Genomic DNA, 12,703 nt, shown 5'->3' on the forward strand with positions numbered 1-12,703 from the left:
GAAACTTTTGAATGGAGCGCATCATTGGTGCGCTCCGAAGTGTGCTCCAAAGCTCTCTCCAGCTGCGTGCACCTGCCCCGGCCGCGCACCCGGCCCCGCCCAGCTTCGCTCACCTGTCCCGGGCGTCTGGTGCGGAACCTTAGAGTAAGAAACATCACCGTGCACCTTGGCCAACGTGCGCGACTCGACCGAGCGCGCACTGGCCGAGGTGCACACCGATTTCACCTGGGTGCGCGCGCAGCACCTCGGGCGCACCGGGGTGCGCGCACAACGCCCGGGTTGCACCGTGGCCTGTGTGCTCGGGGCGCCTCGGGTGCGCGCTCGGTGTCGCCCCCGCGCGCGCGGTAGTGCGGGCAGCGCACCCCGGCCCGGCCCGGCCCCGACGAGAACGCAAACGGGCAAAAGGTTTATTCAAATAGCATTGCGACGCCCGGCGAAAAACTAAAAAAGGGTGCAACACCGGGACTTCCCGGGAGGTCACCCATCCCAGTACTACTCCGGCCCAAGCGCGCTTAACTGCGGAGTTCTGATGGGATCCGGTGCACTAACGCTGGTATGATCGCACCCGTTATGAGCTTGTCGCAGTGTGTACTTAGCAAACCGCGACCCACGTGCGAATCCACCCCGGCCACCCACCCCCGTCGAGGTGCACACCCTCCCTCGCGAAGTGCGCCCCGTTCGCCAAGTGTGAGCCCTGCCCGGGTGCGCGCACCTTGCTAGGGCGTCGGGTGTGCACCCGGCCCGGCCTACGTGCGTGCACCTGGAGGGGGCGTCGTGTGCGTGCAGTGTCCCGTCTGCAACGCGGTGCCCACACACCACCTCGGGCGCAACGACCTGCGCTCACATGTGGGCCGAGTGCACCTTGGTGCATGTTCGGGGCGCCTCGGGTGCACGCTCGATCTTGCCCCGGTGCACCAAGGCGCTCGGTTTGCCCCGGGTGCGCACTTGGTGCAAGGTGGGCACCCAAAATAGGGATCAAGCACCAAAACACAAGTTTCGGGATGCAAAATGGGACCCAAGGACCACAAATGCGTTCCAAGACCCATGATGGGTCCACGAGAACAAAAATGTGTTCCGAGACTTAATAAACAAATATTGGGTTTTAGGAGAAGAAACATGCTCTGATGCCCAAAACGAGAATCGACCCCGAAAAGGCCACAGGCCAAAAGTGGGATGCGAGACAAAAAAAAATGGGACCCGAGGACCAAAATTGGGTTCCCAGGTCGAAGACAGGGCAACCGGACAAGAAACGACCTCTAAGGCTCGAAATGAGTCCCGACGACTAAAACTTGACAAGAAGCACCCATCAGGCACCCAACTCGACACCCATGGGATGCCGACCCACCCGGGCTTCCACCTAGCACACCTTGGCACCCACCCACCCTCGCACCCAACCTCGCACCCAACTTAGCACCTTTGAACCCACATTGGCACTCACCCTGACCCTGGCACCTTGGAACCCACATTGGCACTCACCTTGACCCTGGCACCCACCTTTGCACTCACCTTGGGACCCACCCTGGCTCCCACCTCGGCACCCACCCAGACACCCACCTTGGTTCCTTGGCACCCACCTTGGATCCTTGGCACCCACCCCGACACCCACCTTGGCACGCAACTTGGCTACTTGCCACCCACCTTGGCTCCTTGACGCCCACCCCGACAACCACCCCGTGACCTACCCTGGCTAGGGTTGGTGCACACCCACCCTGGTGCCCACCTTGGCACCCACCCTATGACCCACCTTGGCACGCACCTTAGTACCCACCCCGTTACCCACCCTAGGACCCACCCCGTGACCCACCTTGGCCAGGGTGGGTGCACCCACCCTGGTGCCCACCTTGGCACCCACCCATCCTAGCACCCAGCCTGTGACCGGGCTTGGAACCCAACCTTGCACCCGCACCCGTCTTGGCCAGTGTGGGTGCGCACCCATCCTGGCACCCACGTTGTGACACACCCTTTAACCCACGCACCCTAGCACCCACGTTGGCACCCACCTTGGAACCCAACCTAGCAACTTGGCACCCACCCCGTGACCCACCTTGGCATCCACCATAGCAGTCGCCGACTTGGCACCCACCTCGGCACCCACCTTGACACTTGTGGACCCACCTTGCCACTCACCCTAGCATCGACCCATCCTAGCACCCACCCTGGCACCTTTGCACCCTAGCACTCACCCATCCTAGCACCTAACCTGTGACCCACCTTGACACTCACCCTCGCACCCACCTTGGAACCCAACCTAGCACCCACCCACCCTGACACCAACCCTAGCACCTACCCACCCTTGCACCCACCCTGTGACCCATCTTGGCACCCACCCATCCTACCACTCAACCTATCACCCACCTTCTCACCCACCTTGGCATCCACCTTAGCACCCACCCACACTGGCACCTTGGCACCCACCTCGGGCAAGGTGGGTGCACACCCACCCTGGCACCCAATTTAGAACCCACCGAGCATGTTACCCACCTTGGCACCCACATTGCAGCCCACCCTAGTACCCACCCTATGACCCACATTGGCATCCACACCCTAGCACCCAGGCACCTCGACACCCGCCTTGACACCCACCCTAGCACTGAACCTGTGACCCACCTTGGAACTCACCCTAGAACCCACCCACCCTGTGAACCACCTTGGCATCCACCTTAGCACCCACCCACCTTGGCACCCACTCTAGCACTCACCCATCCTAACACCCAACTTGTTACCCACCTTGGCACCCGCCCTCGCGTCCACCTTGAAACCCACCCTAGCACCCACCCACGCAGGAGCCCACCTTGGCACCCAACCTAACACCCACGCATCCTGGCACCCAACTTGTGACCCACCTTGGAACCCACCCTAGTACCCACCTTTGAACCCACTATATCACCAACCCACCTTGGCACCCACCCTATGACCCTCTTTGGAATCCACCCTAGCACGCACCCACCCTGGCACCCACCATGGAGCGCACCCTAGCACCCACCCACCTCGGCACGCACCTCAACACCCACCTTGGTGTGCGCACTGCGCCAACCTCTCAAAGACCCTATGTGGTGCGCTCCAAAGTGTACACCTTTGGTGCGCTCCAAGGTGCGCACCTTTGGTGCACACCGAGGTGCACACCAAAGTGTGCACCGAGGTGAGCACCAAAGTGCACTCCAGGGTGCACACCAAGGCGTGCACCTTTGGTGCGGTCAATGCAAACGAATTCGGAAGTTGGGGTCGATGTCCTAATCGCTGCTGCAGACTACACGTATGAGAATCGGACAAATAGCTTTATATAGGGGAGGTGTTGCGTTTGATGGGTCGACTCCCCTGGTTGTGTGCACTGCACCAACTTCAAAGACCCTGTCTTGTTTAAGAAGTCAAAAGTTGGGGTGGATGTCCTAATCATTGCTGCAGTCTACGCATGTATGAGAATCAGACAAATAGCTTATATAGGGGAGGTGTTGCATTCGGTGGGTTGACTCCCCTGGTTGTGCGCACTGCGCCAACCTCAAAGACCCCGCATAGCAGAAGAAGTCGGAAGTCGGATTTTGGTGAGCACCAAGGCGTGCACCTTTGGTGCGGTCAACGCAGACGAATTCAGAAGTTGGGGTGGATGTCCTAATCGTTGTTGCAGGCTACACATGTATGAGAATCAGACAAATAGCTTATATAGGGGAGGTGTTGGGTTTGATGGGTCAACTCCCTTGGTTGTGCGCATTACGCCAACCTCAAAGACCTTGTTTTCGTTAAGAAGTCAAAAGTTGGGGTCAATGTCCTAATGGCTCCTGCAGGCTACACATGTATGAGAATCGGACAAATAGCTTATATAGGGGAGGTGTTGGGTTTGATGGGTCGACTCCCCTGGTTGTGCGCATTACGTCAACCTCAAAGACCTTGTTTTCGTTAAGAAGTCAAAAGTTGGGGTCGATGTCCTAATTGCTCCTGTAGACTACACATGTATGAGAATCAGACAAATAGCTTATATAGGGGAGGTGTTGGGTTTGATGGGTTGACTCCCCTAGTTGTTCGCATTACACCAACCTCAAAGACCTTGTTTTCGTTTAGAAGCCGAAAGTTGGGGTCGATGTCCTAATTGCTCCTGCAGGCTACGCATGTATGAGAATCAGACAAATAGCTTATATAGGGGAGGTGTTGGGTTTGATGGGTCGACTCCCCTGGTTGTGCGCATTGCGCCAACCTCAAAGACCCTGCATTGCGGATGAAGTCGAAAGTCAGAGTTTGGTGTGCTACAAGGTGTGGTCGAAGGTGCTCACCTAGGTGTGCACCTTTGGAGCACAGGAAAAGTGCCCTCCAAAAGTGCGCACCTTTGGAGTGCACAAAAGTGCCCTCCAAAAGTGCGCACCTTTGGAGCGCAGAAAAGTGCCCTCCAAAAAGTGCCCTCCAAAAGTGCGCACCTTTGGAGCGCAGAAAAGTGCCCTCCAAAAAGTGCCCTCCAAAAGTGCGCACCTTTGGAGCGCAGAAAAGTGCCCTCCAAAAAGTGCCCTCCAAAAGTGCGCACCTTTGGAGCGCAGAAAAGTGCCCTCCAAAAAGTGCCCTCCAAAAGTGCGCACCTTTGGAGCGCAGAAAAGTGCCCTCCAAAAAGTGCCCTCCAAAAGTGCGCACCTTTGGAGCGCAGAAAAGTGCCCTCCAAAAAGTGCCCTCCAAAAGTGCGCACCTTTGGAGCGCAGAAAAGTGCCCTCCAAAAAGTGCCCTCCAAAAGTGCGCACCTTTGGAGCGCAGAAAAGTGCCCTCCAAAAGTGCGCACCTTTGGAGCGCACAAAAGTGCCCTCCAAAAGTGCGCACTTTTGGTGCGCACCAAGGCGCTGGTTCGGTCGTTGCAGGCGAGTTCGGAAGTTGGGGTCGATGTCCTGAGCGGAGGTGCAAACTACACAGGTGTCGGAATCGGACAAATAGCTTATATAGGGGAGGTGTATGCTTCGATGGGTCGACTCCCCAGGTTGAGCGCACCGCGCCAACCTCAAAGACCCTACGGTATGGATGAAGTCGGAAGTTGGGTCCGATGACCGATTCGATTAGTAGGTATGCTCATGAGGTCGGAATTTGGGTCCGATGACCTGCCATGTGCAGGAAGGCGAATGTTGACACTGTGCGTTGCAAGGTGCACACCAAGGCGCTGGTGCGGTCTTTTTAGTCGAGTTCGGAAGTTGGGGTCGATGTCCTGATCGGAGGTGCAAGCTACACAGGTGTGGGAATCGGACAAATAGCTTATATAGGGGAGGTGTATGCTTCGTTGGGTCGACTCCCCGGGTTGAGCGCACCGCGCCAACCTCAAAGACCCTACGGTATGGATGAAGTCGGAAGTTGGGTCCGATGACCGATTCGATATGTAGGCATACTCGCGAGGTCGGAATTTGGGTCCGATGACCTGCCACGTGCAGGAAGGCGAATGTTGGCACTGTGCGTTGCAAGGTGCGCACCAAGGCGCTGGTTCGGTCGTTGGAGGCGAGTTCGGAAGTTGGGGTCGATGTCTTGATCGGAGGTGCAAACTACACAGGTGTGGGAATCGGACAAATAGCTTATATAGGGGAGGTGTATGCTTCGTTGGGTCGACTCCCCGGGTTGAGCGCACCGCGCCAACCTCAAAGACCCTACGGTATGGATGAAGTCGGAAGTTGGGTCCGATGACCGATTCGATATGTAGGCATACTCGCGAGGTCGGAATTTGGGTCCGATGACCTGCCATGTGCAGGAAGGCGAATGTTGGGACTGTGCGTCGCAAGGTGCGCACCAAGGCGCTGGTGCCGTCGTTGCAGTCGAGTTCGGAAGTTGGGGTCGATGTCCTGGTCAGAGGTGCAAACTACACAGGTGTGGGAATCGGACAAATAGCTTATATAGGGGAGGTGTATGCTTCGATGGGTCGACTCCCTGGGTTGAGCGCACCGCGCCAACCTCAAAGACCCTACAGTATGGATGAAGTCGGAAGTTGGGTCCGATGACCGATTCGATACGTAGGCATATTGGCGAGGTCTGAATTTGTGTCCGATGACCTGCCATGCGCAGGAAGGCGGAATTTGGGTCCGATGACCGAGTTGATGGCGTGCCATGCGCAGAAAGGCGGAATTTGGGTCCGATGACCGAGTTGATGTTGATGGCCCGCCATGCACAGGAAGGCGGAATTTGGGTCCGATGACCGATTTGAAGGCGTGCCATACGCAAAAAGGCGGAGTTTGGGTCCGATGACCGAGTTGATATTGATGGCCCGCCATGCGCAGGAAGGCGGAATTTGGGTCCGATGACCTGACATACGCATGGAGTCCGACTCGGGGGCCGATGTTCGATTCGATGACTTGCATTGTGGGTAAAGTCGGAAGTTGTGGTCTTTGACCCGATTCGATGACCAGACTTCGGCTGCTTGAGAATCGGACAAATAACTTATATAGGGGAGGTAGTGTTCTCGAGCATCCTCCCCCCGTGCCCGTTTATGTCGATTGATGCTGGTGCTCGACTGGTTGGAGCGCTCGGATGCAAAAATCTTGCACCAGGATTTATCGATTGTGATGGACACGGCAAGTCTCCTGATTGCTATGCAGGAGCTCATCGTGAATCTCTATGCGGCCTTGGTATGGACTCGACCTGCGGAATGGTTCGGCAATGGTAGTCGCTCCAACACGTCCTTGCAATGGCCACAGAGGTGATTCGACTAGAGCTCCAGTCTAGCTTTTGGGTTGCTTGGCGGACTGGTATAGCCGCGATCGAGTTCCGGCCATGAACGTTTTAGATAGCTCTTGGGCTTTCTGGGACGGAAGTCGGAAGTTTGGGCTGTTGTCCGATTTGATGACCATTCTTCGGATGTGTGAGAATCGGACAAATAACTTATATAGGGGACTGTGTTGTCTCACGCAGCCCCCTCCGTGCCCCTCTATCTCGACCGATGTTGGTGCTTGAAAGGGTTGGGATCGCTCGGATTTATAAACGTGCACCACCATTTGTCGAGTGTGAGGGACGCGGCAGGTCTCCTAAATGCTATGCGGGCGCTCTCTGAGAATCTCTATCCGGCCTCGACACAGACTAGTCTTGCTGAATGGTTTGGCACTGGTAGTCGATCCAACACGTCGTTGTTGTGGCCGCCTAGGCGATTCGATTCGAGCCCCCGTCTAGCTTTTGGGTTGCTTGGCGGATTTTGCCCTATCCGCAAGTGAGCTCGGTCCCTAAACGTTCGAGAAACCCGATTGCTATGCGCCGACTCTCTTTCTTGCGAGCCTCCATCTAGCTTTTGGGTCTCTACGGAACGGAAGTCGGAATCTGGGACCGTTGTTTGATTCGACGAGGCAGACTACGGTTGTGCGAGAATCGGACAAATAACTTATATAGGGGAGGTGTTGACTGGAGCATTCTCCCCCGTGCCCCTCTAACTCGACCAATGCTGGCGCTCGAACGGTGGTAGCGCTCGGATTTTCATTGAGCGCCAGCATTGGTCGATTTAGAGGGGCATGCGAGATTCCCGAATGCTATGCGAGGGCTCTAACGGAAATGTCTATTGGTTTCGGTATGGATGCAATTGCGAGTGGTTCGGCAAAGGTAGTCGTTCCGATGCGTCCATGTCGTGGCCAAATCGATAATTCGATTTGAGCCCTCGTATAGCATTTGGGTCTCTCGATGTGATTCCGCATTCCAGTCCCTTTGGGCACTGCTTGAGCCGCATCCCAGGGGGTTCCCTTCCCAATAATCTGCCTCGCAACCCGATTGCTATGCGGTGAGGCTCCTCGGCCGCCTCGGAACTATCTGTGTATCAGACGCATCGCGGGATAAGGGGTTGGCAACGGTAGTCGCCCCAAGCGCGTCCGATGCTTGGACCATTCCGAGGCGGCCCTGAAGCCTCTTCCGTCTAGCCGTTGGGTCCTTCTCGCCGCATCCCTCGCCTCGCACCCCGATTGCTATGCGGTGAGGCTCCTCGGCCGCCTCGGAACTATCTGTGTATCGGACGCGTCGCGGGATAAGGGGTTGTCACTGGTAGTCGCCCCAAGCGCGTCCGATGCTTGGACCATTCCGAGGCGGCCCTGAAGCCTCTTCCGTCTAGCCGTTGGGTCCTTCTCGCCGCATCCCTCGCCTCGCACCCCGATTGCTATGCGGTGAGGCTCCTCGGCCGCCTCGGAACTATCTGTGTATCGGACGCGTCGCGGGATAAGGGGTTGTCATTGGTAGTCGCCCCAAGCGCGTCCGATGCTTGGACCATTCCGAGGCGGCCCTGAAGCCTCTTCCGTCTAGCCGTTGGGTCCTTCTCGCCGCATCCCTCGCCTCGCACCCCGATTGCTATGCGGTGAGGCTCCTCGGCCGCCTCGGAACTATCTGTGTATCGGACGCGTCGCGGGATAAGGGGTTGTCACTGGTAGTCGCCCCAAGCGCGTCCGATGCTTGGACCATTCCGAGGCGGCCCTGAAGCCTCTTCCGTCTAGCCGTTGGGTCCTTCTCGCCGCATCCCTCGCCTCGCACCCCGATTGCTATGCGGTGAGGCTCCTCGGCCGCCTCGGAACTATCTGTGTATCGGACGCGTCGCGGGATAAGGGGTTGTCACTGGTAGTCGCCCCAAGCGCGTTCGATGCTTGGACCATTCCGAGGCGGCCCTGAAGCCTCTTCCGTCTAGCCGTTGGGTCCTTCTCGCCGCATCCCTCGCCTCGCACCCCGATTGCTATGCGGTGAGGCTCCTCGGCCGCCTTGGAACTATCTGTGTATCGGACGCGTCGCGGGATAAGGGGTTGTCACTGGTAGTCGCCCCAAGCGCGTCCGATGCTTGGACCATTCCGAGGCGGACCCGAAGCCTCTTCCGTCTAGCCGTTGGGTCCTTCTCGCCGCATCCTTCGCCTCGCACCCCGATTGCTATGCGGTGAGGCTCCTCGGCCGCCTCGGAACTATCTGTGTATCGGACGCGTCGCGGGATAAGGGGTTGTCACTGGTAGTCGCCCCAAGCGCGTCCGATGCTTGGACCATTCCGAGGCGGACCCGAAGCCTCTTCCGTCTAGCCGTTGGGTCCTTCTCGCCGCATCCCTCGCCTCGCACCCCGATTGCTATGCGGTGAGGCTCCTCGGCCGCCTTGGAACTATCTGTGTATCGGACGCGTCGCGGGATAAGGGGTTGTCACTGGTAGTCGCCCCAAGCGCGTCCGATGCTTGGACCATTCCGAGGCGGACCCGAAGCCTCTTCCGTCTAGCCGTTGGGTCCTTCTCGCCGCATCCCTCGCCTCGCACCCCGATTGCTATGCGGTGAGGCTCCTCGGCCGCCTTGGAACTATCTGTGTATCGGACGCGTCGCGGGATAAGGGGTTGTCACTGGTAGTCGCCCCAAGCGCGTCCGATGCTTGGACCATTCCGAGGCGGACCCGAAGCCTCTTCCGTCTAGCCGTTGGGTCCTTCTCGCCGCATCCCTCGCCTCGCACCCCGATTGCTATGCGGTGAGGCTCCTCGGCCGCCTTGGAACTATCTGTGTATCGGACGCGTCGCGGGATAAGGGGTTGTCACTGGTAGTCGCCCCAAGCGCGTCCGATGCTTGGACCATTCCGAGGCGGCCCCGAAGCCTCTTCCGTGTAGCCGTTGGGTCCTTCTCGCCGCATCCCTCGCCTCGCACCCCGATTGCTATGCGGTGAGGCTCCTCGGCCGCCTTGGAACTATCTGTGTATCGGACGCGTCGCGGGATAAGGGGTTGTCACTGGTAGTCGCCCCAAGCGCGTCCGATGCTTGGACCATTCCGAGGCGGCCCCGAAGCCTCTTCCGTGTAGCCGTTGGGTCCTTCTCGCCGCATCCCTCGCCTCGCACCCCGATTGCTATGCGGTGAGGCTCCTCGGCCGCCTTGGAACTATCTGTGTATCGGACGCGTCGCGGGATAAGGGGTTGTCACTGGTAGTCGCCCCAAGCGCGTCCGATGCTTGGACCATTCCGAGGCGGACCTGAAGCCTCTTCCCTCTAGCCGTTGGGGCTTTCTCGCCGCATCCCTCGCCTCGCACCCCGATTGCTATGCTGTGAGGCTCCTCGGCCGCCTTGGAACTATCTGTGTATCGGACGCATCGCGGGATAAGGGGTTGGCAGTGGTAGTCGCCCCAAGCGCATCCGATGCTTGGACCATTCCGAGGCGGCCCTGCAGCCTCTTCCGTCTAGCCGTTGGGGCCATCTCGCCGCATCCCCCACCTCGCACCACGATTGCTATGCGGTGAGGCTCCTTGGCCGCCTCGGAACTATCTGTGTATCGGACGCATCGCGGGATAAGGGGTTGTCACTGGTAGTCGCCCCAAGCGCGTCCGATGCTTGGACTATTCCGAGGCGGCCCTGCAGCCTCTTCCGTCTAGCCGTTGGGGCCATCTCGCTGCATCCCCCACCTCCTCGGCCGCCTCGGAACTATCTGTGTATCGGACGCATCGCGGGATAAGGGGTTGGCAGTGGTAGTCGCCCCAAGCGCGTCCGATGCTTGGACTATTCCGAGGCAGCCCTGCAGCCTCTTCCGTCTAGCCTTTGGGGCCATCTCGCCGCATCCCTCGCCTCGCACCCCGATTGCTATGCGGTGAGGCTCCTCGGCCGCCTGGGAACTATCTTCGTATCGGACGCATCGCGGGATAAGGGGTTGTCACTGGTAGTCGCCCCAAGCGCGTCCGATGCTTGGACTATTCCGAGGCGGCCCTGTGGCCTCTTCCGTCTAGCCGTTGGGGCCATCTCGCCGCATCCCCCACCTCGCACCCCGATTGCTATGCGGTGAGGCTCTTCGGCCGCCTTGGAACTATCTTCGTATCGGACGCATCGCGGGATAAGGGGTTGTCACTGGTAGTGGCCCCAAGCGCGTCCGATGCTTGGACTATTCCGAGGCGGCCCTGCAGCCTCTTCCGTCTAGCCGTTGGGGCCATCTCGCCGCATCCCCCACCTCGCACCCCGATTGCTATGCGGTGAGGCTCCTCGGCCGCCTTGGAACTATCTTCGTATCGGACGCATCGCGGGATAAGGGGTTGTCACTGGTAGTCGCCCCAAGCGCGTCCGATGCTTGGACTATTCCGACGCGGCCCTGTGGCCTCTTCCGTCTAGCCGTTGGGGCCATCTCGCCGCATCCCCCACCTCGCACCCCGATTGCTATGCGGTGAGGCTCCTCGGCCGCCTTGGAACCATCTTCGTATCGGACGCATCGCGGGATAGGGGGCTGTCACTGGTAGTCGCCCCAAGCGTGTCCGATGCTTGGACCATTCCTAGGCGGCCCTGAAGCCTCTTCCGTCTAGCCGTTGGGGCCTTCCCGCCCCATCCCTCGCCTCGCACCCCCGATTGCTATGCGGTGAGGCTCCTCGGCCGCCTTGGAACCATCTGTGTATCGGACGCATCGCGGGATAAGGGGTTGGCACTGGCAGTCGCCCCAAGCGCGTCCGATGCTTGGACCATTCCGAGGTGGCCCTGAAGCCTCTTCCGTCTAGCCGTTGGGGCCTTCCCGCCCCATCCCTCGCCTCGCACCCCGATTGATATGCGGTGAGGCTCCTCGGCCGCCTTGGAACTATCTGTGTATCGGACGCATCGCGGGATAAGGGGTTGGCACTGGTAGTCGTCCCAATCGCATCCGATGCTTGGACCATTCCGAGGCGGCCCTGCAGCCTCTTCCGTTTAGCCGTCGGGGCCTTCCCGCCGCATCCGTCGCCTCGCATCCCGATTCCTATGCGGTGAGTCTTCTCGGCCGCCGCGGAACTATACCTGTTATTGCTACTGCATCCTTCGGCTGGTAACCTCCTCTGCCGCCTTGGAACGTTCTCTTTGTCGGACGCGTCGCGGGATAAGGGGTTGGCACTGGTAGTCGCCCCAAGCGCGCCCGATGCATAGACCGCTCCGAGTCGACCTTGCTTTCAGCCTCTCACATGCATAGACCTCTCTGAGTCGACCCTGCAGCCTCTCACGTTTAGCCTTTGGAATCTCGCCTCACAACATGATTGCTATCCTTGATGCATCCCTTGCCTCGAGCCCTGATTGCTTTCTTGGCTGCATCCCTCCTCTCCTCACAGCCCGGTTGTCATCACTGCTTCATCCGTCGCTTCATGCATTCTGGCTGCTGGGCCCTTCCCACCGCACACCTCGATTGCTATCTCTTCTGCATCACACACCCCGATTGCTATCTCTGCTACATCCCTCGGCTCTCACTTCTGCATCCTTCGCCTCACACCTCGATTGCTATCAATGCTGCATCCGTAACCTCACACCCCGATTGCTATGCGGGGAGGCTCCTTGGCCGCCTTGGAAATTTCTGTGTGTCGGACGCACCGCGGGATAAGGGGTTGGCACTGGTAGTCGCCCCAAGTGCGCCCGATTCTTAGACCGCTTCGAGGTGACCTCGTAGCCTCTTTCGTCCAGGCTTCCTGCCTTCAACGCCCTTTTTACACCTCGATTGCTATGCGCGGGCTCGTTGGCGTCTATCACCTCTCTGCGAAGAGTGGCACGATGATTGTTGGGGTAAATCGTAGCAGTCCGATCTCTGGCCTTGGGCCATTGTGAGGGCTGATCGATTTCCTGTGCGCATCTCGTGTTCGCCCAGTAACAGACTCGACGACTTGTAATCGGTCTTGTTCCCGATTGTTCCTGGAGGTAGTCTTCGGAACTCTTGGATTTGACCTGTCACTCGAACTGTCCTCTTCCGAGGATGCTTGTGTGTGTGTGCTTGTGCCATTTCCTTGGCGGTATTAACGAGATATTAAAGAGCGGAGTGAGCGCCTCGCCCAGCTATGTTTGGGGCTCTCACTCCCTTACCCGGT

At 58.7% G+C, this 12,703-nt stretch overlaps 1 non-coding gene across 1 annotated transcript; it reads right to left on the reverse strand.

Annotated features, from left to right (window-relative positions):
• Window positions 1-448: 448 nt before the first annotated feature.
• Window positions 449-567, reverse strand: LOC131867078 (5S ribosomal RNA). Its single transcript, XR_009365672.1, has one exon. It is a non-coding gene; the product is annotated as a 5S ribosomal RNA (ribosomal RNA).
• Window positions 568-12,703: the final 12,136 nt, after the last annotated feature.

This window comes from Cryptomeria japonica, unplaced genomic scaffold (genome assembly GCF_030272615.1).
Source record: "Cryptomeria japonica unplaced genomic scaffold, Sugi_1.0 HiC_scaffold_163, whole genome shotgun sequence".
Lineage (NCBI taxonomy): Eukaryota > Viridiplantae > Streptophyta > Pinopsida > Cupressales > Cupressaceae > Cryptomeria > Cryptomeria japonica.